This window comes from Podarcis pityusensis (genome assembly GCF_964106645.2).
Source record: "Podarcis pityusensis genome assembly, chromosome: 2".
Taxonomy (NCBI): domain Eukaryota; kingdom Metazoa; phylum Chordata; class Lepidosauria; order Squamata; family Lacertidae; genus Podarcis; species Podarcis pityusensis.
In genome coordinates this window covers 3062274-3082715 of record NC_138029.1, presented here as the reverse complement: position 1 = coordinate 3082715, position 20442 = coordinate 3062274, and the positions used below count along the sequence as shown (strand labels likewise).

The following is a 20442-nucleotide window of genomic DNA, read 5'->3' as shown; positions in this document are numbered from 1 at the left end:
GATGCCCTTGAGTCCATCATCCAAGTCGTTGATAAAGATGTTGAATAAGACCGGGCCCAAGACAGAACCCTGTGGCACCCCACTAGTCACTCTTCTCCAGGATGAAGAGGAACCATTAATGAGCACCCTTTGGGTTCGGTCAGTCAGCCAGTTACAAATCCACTGAGTGGTAGCATAGTCAAGACCACATTTTACCAGCTTCTTTACAAGAATATCATGGGGCACCTTGTCAAATGCCTTGCTGAAATCAAGGTAGGCTACATCCACTGCGTTCCCTTCATCTACCAGGCTAGTAATTCTGTCAAAAAACGAGATCAGGTTAGTCTGACATGACTTATTTTTCAGAAATCCATGCTGACTATTGGTGATCACAGCATTCCTTTCTAGGTGCTCACAGACTGTTTGCTTAATGATCTGCTCCAGAATCTTCCCTGGTATTGATGTCAGACTGACTGGGCGGTAATTATTTGGGTCCTCTCTTTTCCCCTTTTTGAAAATAGGGACAACATTTGCCCTCCTCCAGTCTGCCAGGACTTCACCTGTTCTCCAGGAATTCTCAAAGATGACTGCCAGTGGTTCTGAGATCACATCTGCCAGTTCTTTTAATACTCTTGGATGCAGTTCATCTGGCCCTGGAGGCTTGAATACATCTAAACTAGCCAAGTATTCTTGTACTATCTCCTTAGTTATTCTGGGCTGTGTTTCCTCTGCTGAATCATTTGCTCCAAATTCTTCAGGTTGGGCATTGTTTTCTTTATCGGAGAAGACTGAGGCAAAGAAGGCATTGAGGAGTTCAGCCCTTTCTGTGTCCCCTGTTTGCATTTCACCATCCTCTCCTCTGAGTGACCCCCTGTTTCTTTGTTCTTCCTTTTGCTACGAGCATACCCATAAAAGTGTTTTTTGTTGCTTTTAACCTCTCTAGCAAGCCTGAGTTCATTCTGTGCTTTAGCTTTTCTGACTTTGTGTCTACACGTGCTGGCTATTTGTTTGAATTCCTCTTTGGTGGTTTCCCCCCTTTTCCATTTTTTGTACACATCCTTTTTTAATCTTAACTCAGTTAAAAGTTCTTTAGATAGCCACCCTGGCTTCTTTAGGCACCTTCCATGTTTCCGTCTCATTGGTATTGCCTGACGTTGTGCTTTTACTATCTCCCTCTTAACAAACTCCCAGCCATCATGAACTCTCTTTCCTTTTAGTATTACTGTCCATGGGATCTCACCCAGCACTTCCCTAAGTTTTATGAAGTCTGCTTTCTTAAAGTCAAAAAATTGAGTCCTAGTATGCTTGGCTGCTCCTTTCCGCTGTATAGTAAACTTCAGAAGAGCATGATCACTCGCGCCTAATGATCCTTCCACTTCTACCCCACTAACCAGGTCATCAACATTGGTTAGGACCAGATCTAAAATGGCTGTTCCTCTTGTTGCTTCTCCCACTTTCTGGACAATGAAGTTGTCTGCAAGGCCAGTGAGGAATCTGTTTGACCTTATGCTCTTGGCTGAGTTTGACATCCAACAAATATCCGGGTAATTGAAGTCCCCCATTACTACTATCTCCCTTCCTTTTGCATGCTTGGCCATCTGTTCCAGGAAGGCATCATCTATGTCCTCTGTTTGGCTTGGGGATCTATAGTAAACTCCCACAATGAGGTCGCTGTTATTCTTCTCTCCCTTAATTTTGACCCAAATGCTCTCACTTTGGCTTTGAGGTTCTAAATCTTGGATCTCTTCACAGGTATACACATCCCTGACATATAACGCTACTCCTCCTCCTTTCTTGTCTGGTCTGTTTCTCTGAAATAGATTGTATCCCTCCATTATTACATTCCAATCGTGGGACTTATCCCACCAGGTTTCAGTGATGCCTATTATGTCATATTTAGTTTGCTGTACCAAGAGCTCAAGCTCATCTTGTTTATTTCCCATGCTTTGCGCATTAGTGTACAGACATTGAAGTCCATTAATCATTCCCCCGTGTCTCTTATTTAAGGATTTTTTCCTCCCACCACTAGGTCTGCGTGCTGTTTGCTCCATTTGGTCTATGACATTTGGATGATCATCTTCATCAATTGATAGACTCCTACCTTCAGGAGCACTGTCTCCCTCCCCAATTGTACCCTTATTGAACCCTTGTGCCAAACTGCTGTGGCAAATACAAAAAAAGTTCTTTTCACCCACACATGGATGCAGGAACATGTTTCAGGCTACTTTTGTGTGGCCTGGTCTGGAAGGGCTGGTGTGTTTCACCTCGGGATGCCTGGTGCTGAGTGAGTCCCTGTTGGTTCAGATCAGATCAGAAGAATCTTTAGTTGCACCAGCCATTAGCCATAGTAATACAATAAAATACAGTGTACCGAAGATACAGATAAAGGCTTAGCTATACAAAATACATTCTAGAGGTTTTCATCAATACCTGTAATCAAATTATATATCTTATTCTAATTGCCCCTGCTAATTTTTTTGAAGTTTTGCTGTCACTTGGTTATCTTGATCTGCCTGAAGAAAAGGCTCTGTTGGTTCTGCACTTGCCTTCATTGATGGTGAGTGGTGAAGACAAAGCCTGTCTGGTGAGCATAACTGAGCATGCTCAGAGAAGACAAAATGGCATTGATCCACCAAATGATGGTATTTTACTGCTTTTAGGATGGGGCTGGATTTTCACTGCATCAGCAGTAAAATTCTAAGCATAACGATCACTCCATGTAGGATGCAGCACATGGCACAAGTTTCTGCCCTGTCCATGCGAACTGCCAAGATAACAGCTTGTGGTGCCATAGAGAAATTGATGTTTACACAGAGGTGTAGAGTCCTTTATGGCCTTGGCAAGGAACTGTTTCAGTGCCCCCCTCAAAAAAAAATCACTTTACTGTGACCCAATAACTCTCTTTCTCTCCAACAAGTGAGTGCATATACATATTTAAAAAGTACAGGTAAAGGACCCCTGGACGGTTAAGTCCAGTCAAAGGCGACTCTGGGGTTGCAGCGCTCATCTCACTTTCAGGCTGAGGGAGCTGTTTGTCCACAGACAGCTTTCCGGGTCATGTGGCCAGCAGGAGTAACTGCTACTGGTGCACAGAGGACTGTGATGAGTGCCAGAATGCACAGAAACACCGTTTACCTTCCTGCCACAGCGGTACCTGTTTATCTACTTGCACTAGTGTGCTTTCGAACTGCTAAGTTGGCAGGAGCTGGGACCAAGCAATGGGAGCTCACCCCATCACAGGGCTTTGAACTGCCAACCTTCCGATTGGCAAGCCCAAGAGGCTCAGTGGTTTAGACCACAGCACCACCTGTGCCACTGTTCAGAGCATGCACACACTGACCTGCATCCCCCGCACACTCAGGCACTGATGTATGTGACATCGGATGTCTGTCTGTGCAGTGAGTATTAAACAAACAGTCTCTCCTTCATGTCGCAGATGTCTGGAAATGCAGCAAAGAGCCGGCAAATGCGTTTGATCACCCTCATGGCCACTGTTGGTGCTCGGTAGTGTTAACATCATCATGTCAAACATTTGCTAGGGGAATGCAAGATACTCCTGGCCCCTTGAGCAAGTTCTGACATGGGTCTAGGACAACTACAGCAGGGGAAGAGAAGACTGATGGTATGAGATCTTGATGCTTTATAATGGCTTGGCAGCTGGACCAGAGCTGGACAAAACAGCTCTGTTCTCTTTAACCAGAGCTGAATGAGGGCATCAAAAGCAGCAAGGCCCAAGACATTTGAGCCCAAGAAACATCTACAGCTTCATTCCAAGCTCATCAGAGACTTGTTTAGACATGATGGAGAAAAAATGAGAGGCCTTTCAGGCAGATGAGCTCAGCGTCTGCACCTGAAGTGCCACAGGGATTGAGGGACGGCTCTAGATGACAGTTGCCAGGAGATGTGCTTTGTCTGCATGCATGTAGCAACAAGCTTGCGGGCATCAAATAGTGGTCAAGAGCAGAGACAGATAGTCATACGTGCTTGGTCTCTGTGCAATTTGGATGAATGTATCTCTTTTTGTCAATCACCATTGGATTTCCACCAAACATATAATCACTGAGGACTGATGCTGCTTATTCCACCTCCTTCTAATTTCCACTGTCTCAAGCGCTATATATAAGAACATTTCGAAGAGCACTGGCAGTGCTGCCAGGACTTTTAATCAAAGAATGATAGAGCAGGAAGGGACCTTGAGATCATCTTGTTCAGGGCACACTGTGTGGTGCCCTCCAGATGTTGCTGGACTGCAACTCCCATCCACCCCAGCCTGCATGTCCAGTGGTCAGGGGGATGTGAGTTGTAGTCCAGCAACATCTGGAAGGCCCATGGCTGGGAGCAGCTGAAACCCTTCAGTCCAGTTTTCCCTCCTTGTGTGTGTCTGTTGCGGCCCCCTACAACAACTGGTGTCCCCCATGCACAGCCGTCCCTTGCTCCACACAGGTGACTTGCTCTCCAAATATAGTTCACCCCCACAACAACCTCTGTCACCACCCCAGTTGCTTTGGTGCAATAGCAAAATGCTGACCCTCCCCCCCACTGCCACGGTGTCCATTTGATGGGGTAATGTTGCAATGTAGGGAAGTGATCAATTGACCTTTCTGTTTTGTCTCAAAGGATAGGAAGAGCAACATGTCCCCAGCCCAGGGTCTCCTTTCCAGACTGTAACCTCTTATCCTGTGCAAGTAGGTTATGTGCAGATTTCCTGAATGACTATTAGCTAAGATTTTGGGAGAAGATGTTATTTTGAAGATGCATTTTGCTTCTGATTCTCCATAGTGGTAACTTCATGAGAATTATAAGGAAAGACTTGTTTGGTTCAATATCTTGCAGTTTGTGTGTTCACAACCAACTGAATCAGAGTATAGATCACCCACAAATCCTGCTAGTCCACATGGAGTAGCAGGATCGTGGGCAGGGGAGGGAGAGGAGGAAGTTATTTTTGCACTCTTTATTTATTTATTTGAAGATATTTATACCAGTCTCCATTATTGTTTCCAGAGAAGTTTCAACAACTAAAAACAATAAAATTAAAATACTATTTAAAACAAAACAGTAACTAAATTAATAAAAAATGTTTAAGTTGCTCAAAAGCCCAGGCAATGTGTGTATAGCCTATGCCTTAAAAGGAGTTGTTCAAGGTACCACTTTTTTTGAGGCACTGTTTGTTTTGAGGTACTGTTTTCTTTTCTGTTGTGACTAGTAGGAATGTCACGGATGTATTGACACATCTCTTGAGGGACAGAGAAAGTGGGTGTAGAGCACACTTCAGTTTTTCTAGAACCTGCCCACTTTTATTTAAAAAGCAAAGAAAAAAAATGATGGGCTGATGTTACTCAAACTCACTGATCTGCACACACAAATTGGCACTGGAAAAGCAATGTTTGTTTCACTTCAGCACTCATGCCATAGTGACTCATGGGAATAAATCATCTGGAAGCCCTCTAAGGATTATACATGGAGATTGATGCAGGATACAGCGCCCTGAGAATGTTTGGTTTTGAGTTTTAAAAAGCATAAGTTTCTAGCTCTTGTGATGCAGAGAAGAACATGAAAATAAATAGGCAGTCAAGAAGTGCAGGTGGAGGAAACCGGGAAGGGCTTTTAGTGAGAGAAAGTGGCGCATATTGGCTAAAAGACTGAGCTGTGAAACAGGAAGACCCAGTTCATATTTTGCCTCTGCCATGGACTTGTTTGGTTTTGTAACATGGGAACAGTAATGCTGACCTACCTTAAAAAAAATAAAATTATTTATACTTTTCAAATATATACATTTCACTGATTTTACAATCATTTTGACATTTTAAAACTTGACTTCCTTCCCCCTCTTTCTGCGGTTCCTTAAATTTATTTTTAATATCTTCTGTATATCCAAATTAACTTAACTTATTTATTTATCTCTCTCTCTCTCTCTCTCTCACACACACACACTTATGTAGCTGCAGGTTATTACAATAATCCTGCCAGTGTTTATATCTGTTTACAATTGATCTGTAAATATTAAATAAACCATTTCCATTCTTTTATAAAATATTTGTTATCTTGATTTCTTATTCTTTCACCATTTCTGCATATTCCATAAGTTTTTGCATCCATTCTTCCTTTGCTGGGACCTCTTCTTTCCAGTTGTGGCCAAAAATGCCCGGTAACGCTGACCTACCTTAATGCTATGACTTACCTTACAGAGTTGATGTAAAGACCACATTTTGTGATTGTGAAGAACACTCTGAAAATGGAATATTGCTGTTAATGTTGTTATTTCTACAGGGAAGGGGAGAGATTCTTTATTCAATTGTCCAACATGTATTTCACTTTTGCAAGAGTATCTGGCTTAGATTTTAGCATCCAGACAGGCTCAGCTTCTAGAAACACATGGGAGTTATTTCAGTTCTGGTGTTTGCTGATAACGTTTGTGAAATACCACAAGCTATATCTGAGCTGTGTGGGGTTTTTGGTGGTCCCAGGGTGGGACCTAAATTTGCTCAGCATCTCTTGGTTCTTCCTTGGTGATTACTGTTTTACTGGTCCTACAGTTCACCACTCCCCATTTTTCATAACTCTCCACCCTACATTTGCCCTATTTCTTTCCACAAATTCTAGTTTTGAAATGCAGAGAAAGCCTAAATGATTTCTGTATTGCTATCCCAAAGCATATAACTCTCTAGCTCTCTCCCTCTCCCCCCACCCTGTGTGTACACAGAGACACACACACATACATATACCTCTATAGGCTGTATCGAATGCTAAGCTTACTCAGAGTCCTCACTGAAATTAATGGGCCTAAATTAGTCATGTTAATTAATTTCAGTGAGTTTACTCTGAGTAGGATTAGTAATGGCTGCAATCTTATCTATCTATCTGGAAGCACGCTGCATAATTTATTCCAAATCACCCAACCTGGGTCTTCTTGTTGCAGAATTTCATTTTGTTTTTAATTTAAAAATCTTTGTTTGTTTTGATTCATTGTATACAAAGTTATGGTTGAGAACAAGGGCTGGGGCAAATACCTTGGAGTCAAGAATGTACACAGCTGCTTGCATTCTGTTCTTTGGCCTCATTCCTGGACAGCTAATACTCAGAAGCATGCAGTTTCAACCACAACTTTCTCTGAAAGGGGGTCAACAAGACATCAGGTCATATAATGTAGCCTGCACTTCCATGCCACACAGGATTGCAAGTACTGCTGCCTGCCAGATATGTCCCTGTGTGGCAAGACGTAAGGTGACATTGGTGGCTGCAAATGCCAGTACTAAGGTCTGCCAAAACTAGGCCATCTCAGCTGAATGTAGGAAGCTATCTTCTACCTTAGTCAAACTGCCGGCCCATCTCATTCAAAATTGTCTAGACTGCCTAGTAGTGGCTCTCCTGAGTTTTCAGATGGGAGTCTTTCCCAGCCCCTTACCTGGTGATGTTTGAACCTGGGACCTTCTGCATGCAAAGCAGGTGCTCCAGCCCCAGCCCCATAACTCTATGATTTCCCCGCAATCATAATCATAGAACTAAGAGAATGACACGCAGCCTGGGCTTCCAATACTAAACTGAAACCAGCACTAAGCTGAATGGTAAGAACTAAGAGAGTGGTCTTGCTCTGTACCCCAGTATCTCTATGTATTTCTGGCACTGGCAATTAGAAAGGCAACCAGGCGTGTCAAACACCAGATATACGTTAATTGTTGCTAGCCACTCTTGGCAGTGGGTTTCAATTGTCATATAAATAAGTAGGTCTGCATTAGGAGTAGCCTTCTTGGCAGTCACAGGGCCAAAGGATCACAGAGATGGATGAAAGGATTGAAAATTATGTGCTAGCTGGCCACACAGGGCTCTTCTAACCTCTATTGTGTGGGGGAGAGAAAGGCATGGATAGACATGTGTTTATATGGAACAGTGCTTCTTAAACTGTTGTCCACTGCAATCAAATATTTGGCTTTTCTTGCACTGGGCAGAGTGTTGCATTTTCTAGCTATATAACAGACACATGGGGGTAATCTTGAGAGGCTTCCAAACAAAAACTTCACTGCTTCATTTGCCTTTTCTAAGTGTAACTCAGTGCATCAATATGCTCATGTGGCTGGGATGAAGTGTGCCTATAGCTTGTGAGTGCCTATAGCTTTCCACTGCAGTGCCATGACTGAAAAGGCATGTTTCAAAAGGCAAGCTGTAAAGTATCAAGAGGTGTCTTATGTGCTTCCTTGTGGCTTTTGTCTCTTCTTCTCCCCTACTGATGCTTCTTCACTATTGAAATGTAGATTGTAAGCTCCTTGGGGATGGGGGCCTATCTGTTTTAGCTTCTGAAACCCTCAGTTGTCATGTATATTGGAAGTTCATATGATGGATATAATTTGCTGCTGCTGCTGCTGTTAACGATTATCACCACCATGCAGTTTCTTTATTTTGAAAATGTCTGTGCTGCCCTTCAGTAAAAACCCTCAGGGCAACATATAATGAAAACCAGTAGAAATACAGAGCATAACAGAAATGAAATAGCAGAAGCAGCAAGAGAAACAAAATAAAATTTAGCAGAATGGACAAAATCATAACCAAGACTAGCTTATACTACTTGCTGAAATGCATGTGATTCTGGGAAATGTTCAGTGTTGTGGTATATCAAACATTCTGTTAGTGCAAGCATTTCTGCTTGTCAGATAAAATGACACCCCCCCCCCGCTCTGGGGGTTCTTCTGTGCCCCACTGAGCCAATTTCATGGGGCATTGGGGCTCATGGGGGAAGGAGAGTGGGGAAAGCCCCTTTGCATAAGCAGAAGTCCTTACACATGGCTTCCTGCCCATTCATTCCATTTTTATTATTAATAATAACATGGTGGGAAAATACCTGTTCAGGTTCCTGATAATGGGACTTGCTGCTGCTTAGAACAGATGACAAGATGGACCTCCTACTGCTGACTTGGACCTTGACTTTCCACTCATACATTTGTAGTCACCAGGACAACGTTCATTTTCTCTGCAGTGGTGGTTGATTCTCTAATCTAAATGTCACCAGCTTTCCCCTTCATATTCTCCCAGAACAGTTTGTTATCATTGCTTTATACCGGAGGGTTTTATCTGGTTAGACAGTAAGGATAAGTTAATGTTTTTTATATTTGGCTTCTGAGGAAACTGGAATATTTTCTAGCTCTGGAATGAGGTGCATGATTCTGTGTTTGGTGAGATTCTGTGTTGTGTTTTGCACATCTCTCTGCATTGGGGTGCCTGTTTGTGCAGTTGTTCCAGGCAGCCACTGCAGACAAATTGGCTTCTTGCTGGTTTTGAGTCAGCTTTCCACCTGCTTCTAATATTAGGATGGTTCCCATGGGCTGCACCACTTATTGTTCAGCACCATGGACAGGTCACCAGGGAGGTCACCTGTGCTCAGGGAAGGAGATTTAATAACATGCAGCAGCAGTAGGTGGTGCTTACAGGTTTGACATCATTGGCTCGGGGGTTGCCCTGGAATTTATCTTCTTTTACTGCTGGGAATGGAAAATCCAGATTTTGGCAGGTCGTGTAGATGAGCCAATGGGGACATACACCCAGCTGTGAACATCTGGCAGGCAAGGGCTCTGGCTGGAGCTCCATGGCCCATGTATCCGGTAGAGGAAGACTTGGCTGGCCTGTTTCCTTTTCCATATTTTTTCCTTCAGTGGAGCTGTTGCTGCCTGAGCTGGTAACTTGTCAGTGTATCTAGCAGCCCCTGAAGCTGAGCCAGGGACACTCATTACCTGGGGGCAGGGATGGTCCCTAGGCCTCTTTCATTTAATCAGTGCTGAAAAGCTTCTGTGTGCTGAAAATTAGCACCATTTTATGTCTGTTGCATGCCCCCCCCCCCCGATGTTTATGTATTTGCTCCTTTCCTGTTGCTGGATCCTTCATCACACTCGGAATGCTTGGATAACGGAATCATCCTCATTGGCACTCCTCTACCCGAGGGGTCTGCAGTAGCACAATTTCTGTGGTGCCAGGAATCTATAGCTCCTGACTTCTACAGGGACCATCACCAGGCAATCCTGCTACTTTGCTAAGTAATGGAAGTAGCCAGACACAAGGGGAGCTTTCCCCTCTCTCCTTTCCTGTGGCTCCCTCTGAGGCTTATAAGCCACCAGGAGGGTCTGGAACCTTGTAGCATCTCTCCAGCCCTGCCCTTCCTTACCTGGCTGAACAGCTTTCTTGTGAGCAAACAGCTGATCTATCAGCTTCCTCCTCCTATTCTTTACACCTATATCCCAAGTGATTCTATCATCAGCACATTATAGGATCTAGCTATAAAGGTAAAGGGACCCCTGACCATTAGGTCCAGTCATGACTGACTCTGGGGTTGCGGCGCTCATCTCACCTTATTGGCCAAGGGAGCCGGCATACAGCTTCCGGGTCATGTGGCCAGCATGATGAAGCTGCTTCTGGCGAACCACAGCAGCGCACGGAAACACCGTTTACCTTCCCGCCGGAGTGGTACCTATTTATCTACTTGCACTTTGACGTGCTTTTGAACTGCTAGGTTGGCAGGAGCAGAGACCAAGCAATGGGAGCTCACCCCGTCGCAGGGATTTGAACCACCGACCTTCTGATCGGCAAGTCCTAGGCTCTGTGGTTTAACCCACAGCGCCACCCTAACTACTAGTGATACCTGAATTGGACTCACGTCTCTGTATACTCCACTCTGTAGCTTCAATTGGATCTTGGGTACAAGAGGTGATGGGGGTGGAAATAGTGGTGCTGAAATTCCTAGGATAATGAGGAGAAGAGAGTTAGGGCTACATGCAGCTTAGCAGAGGAAAACCCATTTCCACTGGTCAGCCAGCCATTTTGTATTGTCCATGCAGAAGCCAGCTACTCTGAATGGGAGAAAGTTTAGAAGATGCTGCTCCACTGGCCTGCTTGGCCTATTGTATTGCATGCATATTTATTTTATTAGCCACCTTAAGATCTTCTGTTGGAAAAAGGGGATAGGAGTTAATGAATAAATGAAGTGTGATGGTTGTTCAAAGAGCCGACCTAAGAGACAAACAAGGTGTTATAGCTATCTTGTTCAGGCAGAGTTGTGGGGCGGGGTGGCTTTTCCCCACCTAAAACTGATCTTTCTTCAGCATAGTGATGGTACTTTCTCCTGTGGTCAGTACTGACTTATGTGCATGCTTAGCACACACCCCTTCTTCACAGTTAGTCTACTGGGAATCTAAATTTATCACCCGTCACTTCCATTCAAGCCTAGTTTGTGCTGAGCCACTTCAACCTGCAGGTGAGGGAGGAATCTTATTGATTATCTGGCCTTCCATACTAGCAAAAATTCCTTGCAGAACAGCAAGAACCCCAAACCATTGGTGATAAGAGTAAGCAATAACTTTCCTCTCCCTTGTTCCCTGCTTCTGTACGGAGGAGAAATATATGTCTCCTCCCGTATCTTCACTGTGAAGCAGCCCAGCCTAGATGACACAGGTTTATTATTTCCCTGACAGCTAGGCCTCAGACTTGAAGCCTGGTGGGGTTTTCTGCCTGCATTCCTCTCTTTGGTACCAGCACATTATGTTCCTTGGGATCAGATCCTGACTACATGAGGCGGGGCCTGGGATCATCTCAGTTTGGGGCAGAGCAGGTCAGGGCTGGAGCCTACAAGAAGCCAGAGACCACCCACAGTGCATTTTTTCCAAGCCACTTGCGGTTCATCGTTTCCTCCTCAGCTCCCAGGCTGCAGCTTTGTGAATAAACCTCCTCCTCCTTCCCACCCAAGCTTTCCTAGTATCCTTCATTCCATCCTGACCCTAGCCCTGTCCCTTCTCCACATTTTTGAAGCACACCAGAGCAAATTGCAGATGAAGAGGGAGATCCCTTATTTAGCCTTCCAACATCTTTTTTAAAAGGTAAAAACACAGCCATGAGGAGAGGGAATTTAATCCTGCCCCCCTTGCCATTTTCCTGAACTGCTGTTAGCCCCAGGAGGGGAAGGCAATGGGCACAGTATAGGTACTTGTGTTCCTGCTGGGCCTAGAAGCGAGCTGGGGGACAATTTTGATCAGGGAAATGGCACTGGAAGAAGGGTTAAGCCACCTTTCCTCAGTGTGATGGCCCAGATCCGGTTTTTGCATTATCCTATGCCTTCTTTTCAGCTTAAAAAGATGTCTGGAGATTCAGTCATGGACCTCCCATGTCACATGTACTTTTGCATTCAAATCCAATTCAGAGCTTTTTGCTGCCTGATGTTATCCAAAAACATTGTGGGGGAATGATAAAGACATAGAATAAGTGGTGCTGGGTCCACTTAGCCCTATGGTTTTCAAACTCCCTACCCACTAGGAAACGTTGCCTCGATTTGCCAGCCAAGGACTTTTTGCACATGTCATTGCAGGAGATTTGGTTGGAGGCAGCTGAAGACTAAGTGGCTAGTGGCTCCATGCAGGCATACTCTGTGCTTCCCTGTGACTGAATTTCAGGAGAAGGTTGGACCTCTTTTAAAGATCATCTTGCCATGGGACCCTAATAAGCTTCCCTGGGGCACCTGTGTTTGCTGGAACTCCATTTGGAAAGTGCAGATGCCATTCAAAGTTATGCTACCCGTAAGCAACGGCGACATCTGTTAGCTAAGAAGCTAATAGCATGAAACTCAGCATCTGGTAGTCAGAAGAGTAGCACAGACATGGAGGCTCAGGTTTGGCCTATTTATTTGGGCTATAGCAGTGAGATCTGCAACAAAATGTTTTATTGAACTTATTTCAGATTTTAAAAATATTGTTTATTTAAAAATTGGAGCCTTTTTTAGTTCAATATTTCAGATGCTCTCAGCAGAGACAGTCAATGACATTTGCAGCCAACTCAGAATGGAGCCTGGCTGGTATCTGTGGTTTTGATTTCCCACCAATCATCCTAGAATATTCCTGATCTAAATGGCAGGTTGCTCTGAACCACAATCTCATTTCTCTTGTGGCCTCAGACACATAGTCGGGTTGGGTGATATTTGTCTCGCATGCTTGTGTGAGCCCTTCTCACCGTCTCTGGGTGTGTACTTGCATGAGAAACTGTGTCATGTGAGTCAGGAGCTCATAGATCTTAACCATGGCAACTTCTTCAATCTGAGAACTTTGGAAAATGTGCTTTCCAGATTGCAGATGTTCTTGCAGCCAAGATCCATGAACTCTTGGCTTATATTGCATGCTTGCTCACATGAGCACGCACTCCTGAGCTGCTGAACTAGCCCTCAGTTTTTTCTCCCCTTTGGCTTCTGATGTGAGATTTTGTACAACTCTTGTTTATTAGATGGAAACAAAAAATCTTGTTCACATCTCTTTGTGTTTGGAACACTGGCACACAGAATGTATCCATCTCAGCTTACTTTAACATGAACAAAGGCAAACCGTATTAGGGATTAATTCAGAAGGCATGTGTGAAACTTTATGGGCAGAATTCCATTTTCAATCCCCCTTTGCTGGCTCTAAGAAACGGATTTCCGTGGGAAATCTATCTGCCTGTTCAAATTTTAGTTAGCCGTGTAAGCACACTGTCATTCTTTCAATAATGTCAATTGCTTGTTTCTGTTGAACCACCCTCATTGTTTTTGTGCACGTGTGCATCACACAGAGTTGCACTGAATCATGGGTTTTGTAGTCTCACGGCTGGGGTGGGGCAGCCTCTCATTAATGGGCAGTTCCTATACCTGCCACTGTATGTGATGAGGCTGCAGCCAGAACACTTTCTGCTTCAGGAGTGGAAAATATGGGTGGGATTCAACTCACGAGCTCTGCCAGCAGAAGCCTATGCAAAGATGTCTGTTAGTGCACCAAGACTTCTTCCTTTCCTTGCCCTGCACCCTCCCAAATTGGCTCTGCAGAGGTTCAGGGTAACCCCTGGAATAGCACACATGGGAGAACAGGGCAGATTGTTCCATCAGGCAAGCAGAAATTCTTGCACTAATGGAGCAATAGGTTTAGCGTGATGAATTCCTCTCTGAGACCCCCAAATAAAAATTGCTAGGTAGGCTGTACCCCCTCTTTAAAATAACCAGGTAGGCTGGGCCTCCCTCGAATTCCATCCCTGTTTTGCCCCTGTTCCTCTGCTGGCTTACCTTCGCCCACTGCCGACTGTGGGACAAACTTAAAAGTCCTGCTGGTCACAAGAGATGGGGGAAAGAATGAGCTTCATTCATGGAAGGAGTCAGGAGATGTAACAGCTGCAGCTGCTGGTTAATGCATGGTGGTTGTTAAAGGATGGAGGAGAAGAGCAGCAAATCAATTATTCTGGAGTAGATGCCTGTACAAAGTTATTGGTTTTGTGCAGAAATCCATTCCCTACTTTTTTCCACCTCAAAGGAGACTGTGGGAGGGCACTGCAGAGTTCTTTCTTGTTCTGCAGGCTAGCTGTGAAGCTGTTCCTTCTATTGTAGACAGCAGATCCCTAGGAAAGGAGTGTGTTTGCAGGAGCAGGGAAAGGTCTTCATCTTCCCCCAGTTTCCCCCGTGTCCTCCTCCCAGCATAACTACAGAACCACAGATGCATTAAGCTGCTGTTGAAGTACTTGTGCTGGCTGGATGTGGTCTTAGTTCCACTCTGGCCAATCAGTTCCCACTGGGCTCAGGCTAAGCCTGCATTCAAAACAGGCAGTAGCCTGTGTTGTGTAATGGGCTCAGTTGTACAACTTAAGACTGGTGGTGAGGAAATCACATTTTTGAATGTTTCCTATGTTGTTTTGTGTGGCTTTAAAAAAAGAACATCCCTGCAAGTAGAAAATTTGCTGAGCAGCAGTCTAGGCTACCTTTCTCTGTGTAAGGAGTTTAAAAAGAAACAGGGAAGGGCACTGAAATAGTAGATGACCCTTGGGTCCCTTCCAACTCTACAATTCTAACTCATGTGAAATTTGTTTCATATAAAGCAGAACTATACATCCAGTCCACATTCTTTTGCATGTGTCAGTTTGTTTTATAGAATTTCACTCTATAGGTGGGATTCTATTTTGATTTTGCACATCTAACTGCAACGTAGGCATGCTGTGTGATTCCCAAACTCCTACATTCTCCTGTCTTCGGGCTCCCTGAAACCAGCCTTTGTTGGCAGTGGGTTGCTGGTGACATTTAGAGAGGGACAAGAGATTGTTTGCAGATGCTCAGCTCCCAAGGTCACATTTTCCACCACTGAATTTCTGTGTGCAAATGGGATGGCAGGAAAACAAGCCTCCCCCGCACGTCCCCATCATGCCCAGTTGCCATCCCAGCATGTGGCTGCTAATGTGGGAAGGTAACGTGGAAATCCTACTGAATGCTTTGCTTGGACAGGGAATGGTGACGGGGGTGGGCAGAGAGCAGCAGAGCGGAGACAGTAAGTCCATTGGGAGCATTGTCAGCTGGAAGCAGGATCTTAGAACTAGGTCAAAGGAGCATGGGAGATGGGACAGAGTTGTGGCTTCTCTAGGGTCAAAGGTTCCATGTTCCCATCCCACTGCAGGAGGCAAAAAGAATTTGGTGGAAAAGGACGGAATGGACAGACTATGGTGTACTAGAACTCCCCACACAATTCCCAGCAAAGGTTAGAAAATTTGTTCAGGGAGAGAGGGAGAGAAACCATTTTTTAACCTCCAAGGAAATCTTTCTGCAGCCTCCACAGCCATCCCAACCATTGTGGAAGGTATTCTCAGAACTGGGGGTGGTGCATGCGAAACCTCCAGTTCTCTTGCTACAAGGACCCTTAAAAAAGACAAACATTAAAAATGCTTAAATCAAGTGAAACAGACCTTCTTGTCAGTATGCGAAGCACACAATAGCCCCAGACTAAATTCTAAAGGGAGGGGGAGAAATGGTAGGACCTTCCCTCCTGGAGAAACTGCCACAGACAGCTTTTTACAACCACAGTGAGCGATTGAGGGGAGGTGTTTAATTTCCATAACCAATTTATTAGCTTTTAAGGAGCCACAAGGCTCTTTGTGGTGTTCAGTTCCAGAGCCACGGGAGGTGCCCAAACTCAAGTCTGCCAGCTAGGATATGGTTCTCTGCCAGACCAGCCCTTGTGCCCTTTCCTGATGGATGGAGGCTGTGCATAGATTGTCAGTGCACTCCGCATATGCGCAAATGCATTCCTTCCTTTAATGTAGCTTGGCTTTTTCCTGGCTGAGCCCTGGCTTCCTTCCATAGGAGGGGAAGAGAATGGACACGACTCCTCCTTTGCCCCCCCCCCTTAGTCTTTTAAAAATGGCTCTGTAACCCTGGTAGAGAGCCTTGCTCTCTCTCGCCCCTGAACACACATAGGCTAGCCTAGGAGTATGCATGTGTGAAACACAGGCAGAATTTGCTTCTGTAATAAATGCTCAGGGCTCCTCACGGGGCACCTTCCTGTTTTCACAGACTTAGACCGACCTCATGCACTTGTGCTCTGCTTTCCTTTGGTTATGTGGGCAATTTAACACTCATCCTTCTCTATACAGGCCCCCAGAGGAAGGAGGGTAGTGGTTAAGAGCATGAACTATGAGCTCTCAAATCCTTCACTTCCATACCCTCCAACATTTCTCTGATGAAAATAGGGACGTCCCATTCCATGATTATAATTTTACTATTTATACCCCACACATCTTACTGGGTTGCCCCAGCTGCTCTGGGCGGCTGTCAACACATATAAAAACATACTAAAACATCAAACATTAAAAACCTTCCCTATACAGGGCTGCTTTCAGACGGCTCGGGGGTCAGATAACTCCATACCCTCCAACATTTCTCCAAGGAAAATAGGAACATCCTAAGGAAAAGTGGGACATTCCAGGATCAAATCAGAAGCTGTGATGGCTTCTCTAAATCAGGGATGTCCCTGGAAAATAAGGACACTTGGAGGGTCGGCACTTCCAATTCATATCCACTATATTCACGGTGTGGCCTTAGAAGCTGCTTCATGCCATGCCAGGTTTATCTGTCTAGCTCTGTACTGTCTACATGGACCGGCGGTGGCTGGACATTCACCTCTCCCTCTCCCTGACATTGTATTTGAATGACTTCCTTCTCTATGTTTTTACCTGTTCTCATTTTATCTGTAAGACGCCGTGAGGTCCTGTCAGGGAAAAAGGCAGTGTGTAAATAACAACAACAACATAATTGCAACACTAGCCTGCCTTACTGGGATGTTGAAATATATAAAGTCAAATATGGACACAGCTCTGAGGGATGGAATTCTAACGCAAGAAAAAGATAGGCCCCACAAATGATCCATGGCACCCAACACATTACTTTGAATTGTGCCTCCTTTAGTATAAAGTATCCAGGCCAAGGGAAGCCATAGAAACACACACACAGGCATTCTGGACATTGCTTTAGTCCTTTAAATATATGTGTGTGTTTAAGTATAATCTTTTGATTCAAATGAAAAATAAATAAACTGAAAGTTACTTTTCTAGATATTTCTGTTATTTCCCTTTACATATGCTCCAACTTTTCTCTGATGAAAATAGGGACGTCACATCCCATGATTATAATTTTACTATTTATACCCCACACATCTTACTGGGTTGCCCCAGCTGCTCTGGGCAGCTTCCAACATATATAAAAATACAATAAATCATTAAGCATTTAAAAAGTTCCCTATACAGGATTGCCTTCAGATGGCTCGGGGGTTGGGTAACTCCATACCCTCCAACATTTCTCCAAGGAAAATAGGGACATCCTAAAGAAAAGCAGGACATTCTGGGATCAAATCAGAAACTGGGACGGCTTCTCTAAATCAGGAGAAATAGGGAAATAGGGACGCTTGGAGGGTCTGCCTTTAATCTAACACAGGTCAAAAGATTAAATACTGTGGCAATAACTTGGTGGGGTTGATGTTAAAGCTGGTGCCTTAATTAACTTAGCATACTTCTTGGTACATGATTTGTTAGTTCCTTAACTCTTTGCATAAACCACAGGTAGGCTTCTTTTTAAAAGCTAAAAAACTTAAAATAAAATAAAAACCTTGTATGAGCAGCCCACTAATAACTGAGGAAATAACCTTATGAATAACTTTGTCAGAATGAGGGAGGTTGACTCAAACGGGAGTTTGCTGGAACCCCTTTGTGTGGAAGAAACTGCCATATTTTTTTTTGCTTCTCAGTACATTGAAAAAATATATACAAAGGTTGAAAGGCAGGAAGCATGCCCACCTGTTGGAAGAGAAGCCATCCAAATAGTGGCTCTGGTTGCTATAGGAACCAGAGAACACCAAGGAAGAGGTCGCCTAACACAGGATAAAAGGTTAGTTGGAACACAGGTTAGTTGGAAGTGACAAGGGGATTCCATTAATGCCTTTGGGTGCTTCCAGATGACTTATCTATAGAGCATTCATCCTTCTTTGTTTGCAGGGAGGCTAGGTGACGTTACATCAAAACAAGCATTATGCCATGCTTTCCAATGCAATTTCCCATCGCTTTCCTCATCACAGAAGTCCCATCTTTTCAGGAAATGGATTTGTTGAGCAAGAGCTCAGTATCAACTTGAATTGTACAATCTAAATTTGCCAGTATGCAACTGAATCCCAGCCAAAACCATCAAAGGTCTGGATGCACCATCTCTCTCTCTCTCTCTCTCTCTCTCTCTCTGAGCATCTAGAGATCTTGGTCTTCAGCAAGCCTTTATTGGTTTAAAATGCCTGCAACTGATACACTTTTAATAATAATGAAAACTGGGTTTCTGGGATTCTTCCAGTTTAGGAAAGATGCAGAATGTCTCTTGCATTCCAGAAGATGTCTGTCACAGTCAGTGGTTTGCCAGTTCCGGTGGGTTATATCTGGAAGTGAGCCAAAATTTCTAAGAAGGCAAGTTTCTGAGAACTTTTGTGAGATCTTTCTTTTCTTAGGCCCATCCCGTCCCTGGAAAAAGAGGACCACTTTGTAGAATTTTATCCAAATACTGTATTTTTCCATGTATAAGACAATCATTCCCCCAAATTGTTTTAAGTTTTAAATTGGGGGTTGTCTTATACACAGAATGTTGCAATTAAATATATAAATAAATACATGCCACCATCCATATTCTTTCCCCCCAGCCTTCCCTCACTATTGGCCTCATGACAAACCCTGTAGCCCCCACTCCGGACATTGTCCCATCCACCTGGTTCCCTCAGCCGCCCCCTGTCTACCCAGACCCCCCATTCCCCAAGCACACTCACTCAGGCAGCTCTGGCAGTCGCAGCTCCTCGATCAGCGTTTGCATCTGCCGGCGCTCATGGAGTAAATATGGTACATACCGTAAATACTGAGTCAAAAGTGCAACACACAGGTGGGAGAGCTAGAGCTGCAGCTACAGTGGAGTTACACTGAGCTGACAGGAGCAGCCGCCATCAGTGGCGTAGCATGGGGGGTGCAGGGGGGGCCGGCCGCACTGGGCGCAACATCTGGGGGTTAGGGTTAGGGGGCGCAAATCCACGGGTTAGGGGGCGCAAATCCACGGGTTAAGGGGTGCAAATTACTTGCCTTGCCCCGGGTGCTGACAACCCACGCTACGCCACTGGCCGCCATTACACAGCTTGCCTCACTGTTTGATGTTTAAATATACTGTACTAAATATACCGGTGTTTTGAATATTTAATAAAATATCAAAGTTGTTCTGTTTGGTGTTTAAAATATTTATGTCTTAATTTTGGGCTCAAAAAATAGGGGTCATCTTATACATGGGGGTGTCTTCAACACGGAAAAATATACTGGCTGCCAGCCTCCAAGCAATGCCCCAGAGTGATACTAGGTCTGGGACATTGTGGTGAATGCAAAATGCTGCCCACACAGTCGATGTTGCCATTTGCAGAAGCTCTGCTACTGCCGCTGCTGTTGAGTATAACAGATAATGGACATGCAAGTCTTAAATGTGCCAGCTAATAGGCCACCAACACTACGTTGCTGGGCTGACATGGTCTGCCATATACAAATTTTCTAAGGCTTGGGTCTACATTTCTTAGTTTCCTTTCATCCCACACCCACAGTGGGGCAAGCCTATGGATCAGGCTGGTTTTTATTGGCCAGGAGGGCACTCTGGTCTACAGGATGTTGTGTTATCCCTTTAACCGCTGCCAATGCTGAGGATGCCTACATGTTGGGAAGGTAGCCAGTGATGGCAAGAATGGCTCGACAGAACCTGTATCCTAAGGCTATGGTGAGATTGGCTTCCACAGGCAGTCGCTGGATCAGGCCAGAGCCCAGGCTGCCATGAGTCATCCATATGCTGTCACTCATCTGGAAAGCTCCAGGGGAAAAGTTATATGGTCTGTTTGACTGATGAATTCCAACTTCTTCTAGTTTGTGATGAAGCAGAAGGCACAGGAATAAATGTAAATGTGCTGCTTAAGTTTCAGCCTAGGCCAGTCCTGTTTTCTTTCTGGATTTTCAAACATCTTCCAGCCTCACTATGGAATCCATTCTCAGTTTCCTTGCCTTTTTCATTTTGTAGATGCAGAATGACAAAAAGGTGCAGAATTCCCCCCACTTCCCTTCCCTTCCCATTCAGTGTGTATTAACGTGCACCGTGAGGTTTCTATCATGATTATTGATGGT

General features: G+C 44.6%; 1 protein-coding gene and 1 long non-coding RNA gene across 4 annotated transcripts in view; one reads left to right on the top strand and one right to left on the bottom strand.

Moving 5' to 3' along the window:
* The window catches only part of COL5A3 (collagen type V alpha 3 chain), a 121912-nt gene that overhangs the window by 5514 nt on the left and 95956 nt on the right, over nt 1-20442 (top strand). The window lies entirely within an intron of this gene.
* Nucleotides 8774-18078, bottom strand: LOC308472452. Of its 2 annotated transcripts, none has more exons than XR_013983524.1 (4): nt 18064-18078; nt 16948-16982; nt 10598-10695; nt 8774-9039 (listed from the first exon to the last, which is right to left on the bottom strand). It is a non-coding gene; the product is annotated as an uncharacterized lncRNA (long non-coding RNA). The 2 variants fall into 2 exon arrangements; XR_013983525.1 differs by having other exon boundaries at nt 10613-10695.